The sequence below is a fragment of the Ananas comosus genome, linkage group 8 (assembly GCF_001540865.1).
Source record: "Ananas comosus cultivar F153 linkage group 8, ASM154086v1, whole genome shotgun sequence".
In the NCBI taxonomy this organism is placed as follows: Eukaryota; Viridiplantae; Streptophyta; class Magnoliopsida; order Poales; family Bromeliaceae; genus Ananas; species Ananas comosus.
Genome location: NC_033628.1, coordinates 1,587,687 through 1,593,524, shown reverse-complemented (window position 1 = coordinate 1,593,524; position 5,838 = coordinate 1,587,687).

The window sequence follows — 5,838 nt, the reverse complement described above, 5'->3', positions numbered from 1 at the left end:
AGTTAAAGAACGTTTTACTATTAATAGTATTTCAGCCTAATTCTATATATATATATATAGAGAGAGAGAGAGAGAGAGAGAGCTAGACTGGTATACTATCGGTAGTACGGAGGCCTCCGTGCTATTAAGTTGTTTTCAATGATGCGGCTTACAAATCGACGATCGGCTCCATTAGACTTGATCTATACTATTAAAAATATTTGAAAACTAAACTTTATAATTTTTCGACATCATTTGGCTAGTGATCAAAATGTCTCAAAATTGACAATTTTAATAATAGATGTGATGCATTTGTGAATTTAACGATATAAAACAATCCCAATCAAATAAAATTTTTATTTTTATTTTTTCACTATTTAGAATAAGATCAGTACCTCTGATCTTAAATTCAAGTCTTCTATCATCATTTTCTATGAGATTTTATTTTTAGCCGTTTATTTTTTAAATTACTCGTTTGATAGGTAATTGATACCGAAAAATTATAAAATTTAGTTTTCAAATACTTTCAATAGTGTAGATCAAGTCGAACGGAGCCAATCATCGATTTGAAAATGATATCATTGAAAACAACTTGATAACACGGAGGCCTCCGTGTATATATAAAACTTAGACGTGGACAAATTAAGTTGTGCCTAATTGCTGGGTGAAAAGTATGTAGATGGGTGCCAACCATGTTTAAGTGGTTTTTTTTATTTTGATTTGATGTGATGGGATTGAATTTTCTCCTCACATTTTGAGCATTTTGTTTAATAATTATCTGCTTTTTTTCTTCTCTTTTTTAAACACAAATTATTGGGCTAAAAAAGTGATTAATTGTATAAAACATCAGCAAATATAGTTTGTAAAATTTGTGAGGGGCCTTTGGATCTTAATCAGATAAGTTTTATTCTTGGAAATATAAAAGTTTTAGATTGAGTTTTAGAAAAAAAAAAGTTTTAGATGATAATGAGCGGTAAAATTTAACAGCTGCTATTTCGTATAATTTAACATATTTATTTTTGAAAGTTTTTATATTATTATTAGAGCTTAGTGTGATGGCTTGTTTGTATGATGGAAAGCAAATAAGCAACTCAAATTAAATAGATAAAAAATATTAGATAAATACCAAAATGAAATAAATATTTGTTTTAAATGGGTCTTTATTAATTTAGATCAATTTAATGCATGTTTATTATTATATCATTAAAATTGCTTATTTAATTGACTGAAAAATGACAGCTGTCACTTGGCATAATTGGCATTTATCACTCTTTCAGATCTACTTGATGATTGGGTACAAGTTATTATTATATATTTTTAAAAAAGATATTTATATGCCCTATCTTATTTTATCATGTAAAATAGGCACCTAAAAAGGATAGACACTTCATTTGTCATGTAGTTAATATCTTATTTATCATGTGAAATAGCAACTAAGGCCCCGTCTGGTTCGGGGGATAAGTAGGGATAACGAAAGTTATCTTCGCTATTCCGCCAAATAGGATGATGTTTTACCGGAATATTTTATTCCGATCAAACCTTACTATTCCCGATTATTTCAGAATAGCAAGGGATTTGCTATTCCACCATTTTGGTGGAATAGTGTTATTCCAATGCTTAATTTCAAACTTAATTAAAATTATAAATTGAATTAAAACTAAATTATATAAATATATTATGTTATATATTATAATACATTATTTTTATTATAAAATTATTAATTGTACTATATTAATACATATTATTTATATTTAAATATTATAATAAATTTTATTTAAAAATTATAATAAATTCTTTTTATTAAATTTAAGTTTAAGTAGAATTTTAAAAAAATTTATAAATTTATTATAATAAATTATTTTTATTAATTGTTCCCCCCACCTATTCTTATTTAAAATTTTAAAATTAAAATTTAAAATTTTAAAATTTATAATTTGTAATCTCAAATTAAAGTTTAAATAATTTAAATTATAAATTTAAATTTAAATTTGATTTTTAAATTTTTAAAATTTAAAATTTTATATTTTATATTTTCAAATTAAATTTGATCTTAATTTAAAGTTTGAAATTAAATTTTAAAAATTTTGAATTTAAAATTTGAGTTTAATTTTTAATTTAATTTCAATTCTGAATTTTTAAAAATTTAAAAATTTAAATTCAAATATAATAAAAGGGTAATATCATTATTTTTTTTATATAAACTCATTATCCTTCTTATTCCATCTTACCTAACCAAACGCTATTTTTTTTATTCACCGAAATAACCTAATTTTCACACAAACGCAAAATTGATCTAATCTCCGCTTATACTTTAATTTATACATATCCCTATAATAACCATTTTTTGCTTATTCCCAAACCAAATGATACTTAAAAGGATATACTCTTCACTGTATATTTATCTTATTTTATCTTATGTATAAAATTACTGTGTGGGAACAACAAGAAGTGTGGTGTGGTATATCCTCACATAGAAAAATAAAATAAAATAAAATAAAATAATTACATAAATTGATTTGTGATTCCATGAATTTTAGGTATTAATTGATTTTAATTTGGCGTGATCTCTTTTGCTTGGAATGAATTCGATTGGATTGAATTTTGTTGTAGCTCATAAAAGATATTACATACACAGGATGTTTCAAGAGTATTTTTAGATAAATAATTTCAACCTGAGTCCAAATTATCTCACTTACACTAATCGAAATCATTTTAAACCACAGCAAATGATCAGTTTAAATTGCACCCACCCATATTTCTAAATAAAGAATTTAGTAACAATGTTTATAATACTAATTAAAAATACACGGACCTAACATCACTCACGATTACATAAAATAGATTTGAAACATTTGTAGCACATGAATGAGCTAAAACATTCACGATTTGTATAGATTATAAATATTTTTGTCTCTTAATTACTGCGACTCATATCGAGGTTTCTGGTTAATAACACACGTTTAATGTTCAAACCAGTAGTTTTCTTGAATCTCAAATAATAAAGTGTGAAAAGTAAATTGTTGATTAATTCACAAATAAATAAACCGTGTGGACCAGCTCCAAACTATTACTTTTCCCATATGGGGATGTTCATACCCCCCCTACTTCAAAAAATAGTGAAAGTAATTTTCCTTCGCACGTGCAAATGAGGAAGTACAACATGGTCAAAATGGTCAACAAACCGTGTGCATGGTATACGGTTTGAAATTCAATACACGCAAATAATTAATCAAAAATGGTGTGTGCACATGTGAGTGGTGTTCACACAGTGTCATCCTTTTTATACTTTGTGGTGGCCTTTGGATTTTTCACATGAGACCAAAAAATAAATAAATAAATAAATAAACCTTTTTAAAAACGTATGTTTTAATTAACACATAAATATGTCTATATATTTTATAGAATAATATGGTTTGTCGTTTTACTCACAATGTAAAAAAAATAATAATAAACCTTCATGTTTAATTGCAACTAAGTGAGTGCGAGTACAAAATTACGTATCAAGATCGTAATAAGTTGGTGTCGGAACAAAGAGTTATCTGCGGTGATTGCGGAGAAACACGTTTGAAAATTTTCAATATCTCCATATTTCTGTTTTTGTTGTCGCCAGGGCAAAATTAAAACATGATTTTTTTTTTCCCTTCAATTTAGCCGTCATATATATATATATAGAAGTAGTGATCATACTACTAGTAGAATTAATTAAAAATATTTTTTTACACTACTAAACACATTATTATGCATGACTAAGAAGTACAATATTTCATAAAGGATATCATTTTATGACATGATATTAGAGTCATTATATATTAAATCTTTTCAAATTATGCGATTCGAAATTCAATTTTTACATCAGCCATTTAATAATACAAATTTATAAGAGTTTCCACTTTGTCATCTATTCTATTATTGTATGTGACATAATTTATCTGAATTTTTTATATATATTATGCACCTAATTTGTTTTTTTTAAAAAACTCCTATAAATCTTATCTAAATTCGAGATGGCAATAGTGACATCATTCCACCTCAAAAAGAACTCAATTTTATATCCTAAAAATCCAAATAATGACATCATTCACACACCACAAATTGGATTTATCCCCTCTCTCTCTCTAAAGTCTCAAAACTTGGACTTTTTTATTTGACAAAAGGCCACTAATTTCTATCATCTTTGCTTTAATTTGTGCGCTTTTTGCTCACACCACTAATGCCCATTAGAGACTACAAAATAATTACTATAAAATTAAAGACACTACTTTTTTAAGCCTTTTTTAATCCAAGTCATAGAGAAATCTCCTAACTTTTCGACATTTGGATTCGCTACTTTGAGAAGAAGCAAAATTGTAACGTTTGTTTCATGCAAATTAAAATAAAAAAATAAAAAAATTTAGGCTTTATGACTCTCGAAAAAGTTGGATTGATTCTCTCCGTACCTTTTTGAATTGAGTTGCATGCATTTTTCTCTATTTTATGTACCCCTAGTTGTCCATTTTCTCCGCATATCTTGACCTTAATTTGGCTTTTCGGCTAGGGCTCTGTTCCGTTTTTTTATTTTTTTGGATTTCAGAGGCTGAACTTGTGACTACGAGAAAAGTTGTCGATATCAGCATTTGTTTCGATATACCATGAACTCTCGAATACGATGGAGTGGAGAGAAAGTCTAGTTCTCGCTCTTCGACTTTCCACTTCCAATCAGCCCCTAAGTTGCGGACAACACTATTTGGGTTTGATTTAATTTCTATAGAATAATTAAGCTCGTAAATTCGAATTTGATGAATTATTATGTGTTATTACGCAAATTGAAATAGGACGCAAAAATTAAACCACTTTAGCTTAGATAGAAAGTGTTTTTAGTGCAGAGGTTAAGGTTATCAAGATTCGATGCTTAGGTTTTTAGGTGAAAAAAAAAAGGATTTCCATATTATTCCCATATTGGATTGGAAAAGATGAATTAACTTATAGTGTTAGCATTAATTCATGATCGTATCCTATTAAATCATTCTTTTTTAAGTAACATATGTAGCATTGAAACCAATCCTCGCACATCCGTCATCAATCATTTTTACGATTAATATTCTTGCATGATACGTAGCTTTAGTCAGTGCACATGATATGATCAGCTATCGAATATCCGATAGTAAGCATGATTTTGGACAAACTATATATGGTAGATCACCAGTAATAACAAGTTTACAGTAAAAGAAAGCTAATTCAATGTAGTGAAAATTAAATTGTTAACTATTAATTAATTAAATAAAAGATAAAATTAAAATAATAATACATTTTTTTTATATGGCTATGCCACTGTATGTAAAGTTTTCAAAAATCAAGTGAAGTAAATTAAGATGCACGTGGGAATGCATGCATGGAACATAAGCCAAAGTAATTAGAGTGTTGACGAAGTCAATATATGATACTATCGTATCTAAGCACATACTTGATTTATATATATATAGAGTTGAGTTAGAATACTCTTGATAGTAAACGGAGCATTTTACTATCGAATTGTTTTCGATGATAGAGCTTCCAAATTGACGATCGGCTCCGTTAAATATGATCTAAACCATTTAAACTACCTAGAAATCAAATTTCACGCACTTTCGATATTGTTCTTTTATCCATCTAGTGAACAGAAAATGAATGGTTGAAAATGAATATTCTTTAAAAAATGATGATAGGAGTCTTGTAATCAAGATCAAGAGTATAGATCTTGTTTTAAATAGTTTAAAGAATTTTCTAACAAAAATTCAATTGATTTGAATATCTTTACGTCGTTAAACGAGAAAACGCCTCTTATCGACCATTAAAATTACAAATTTTGAAACTCTTTGATCATTAGGCAAATGATGTCGAAAA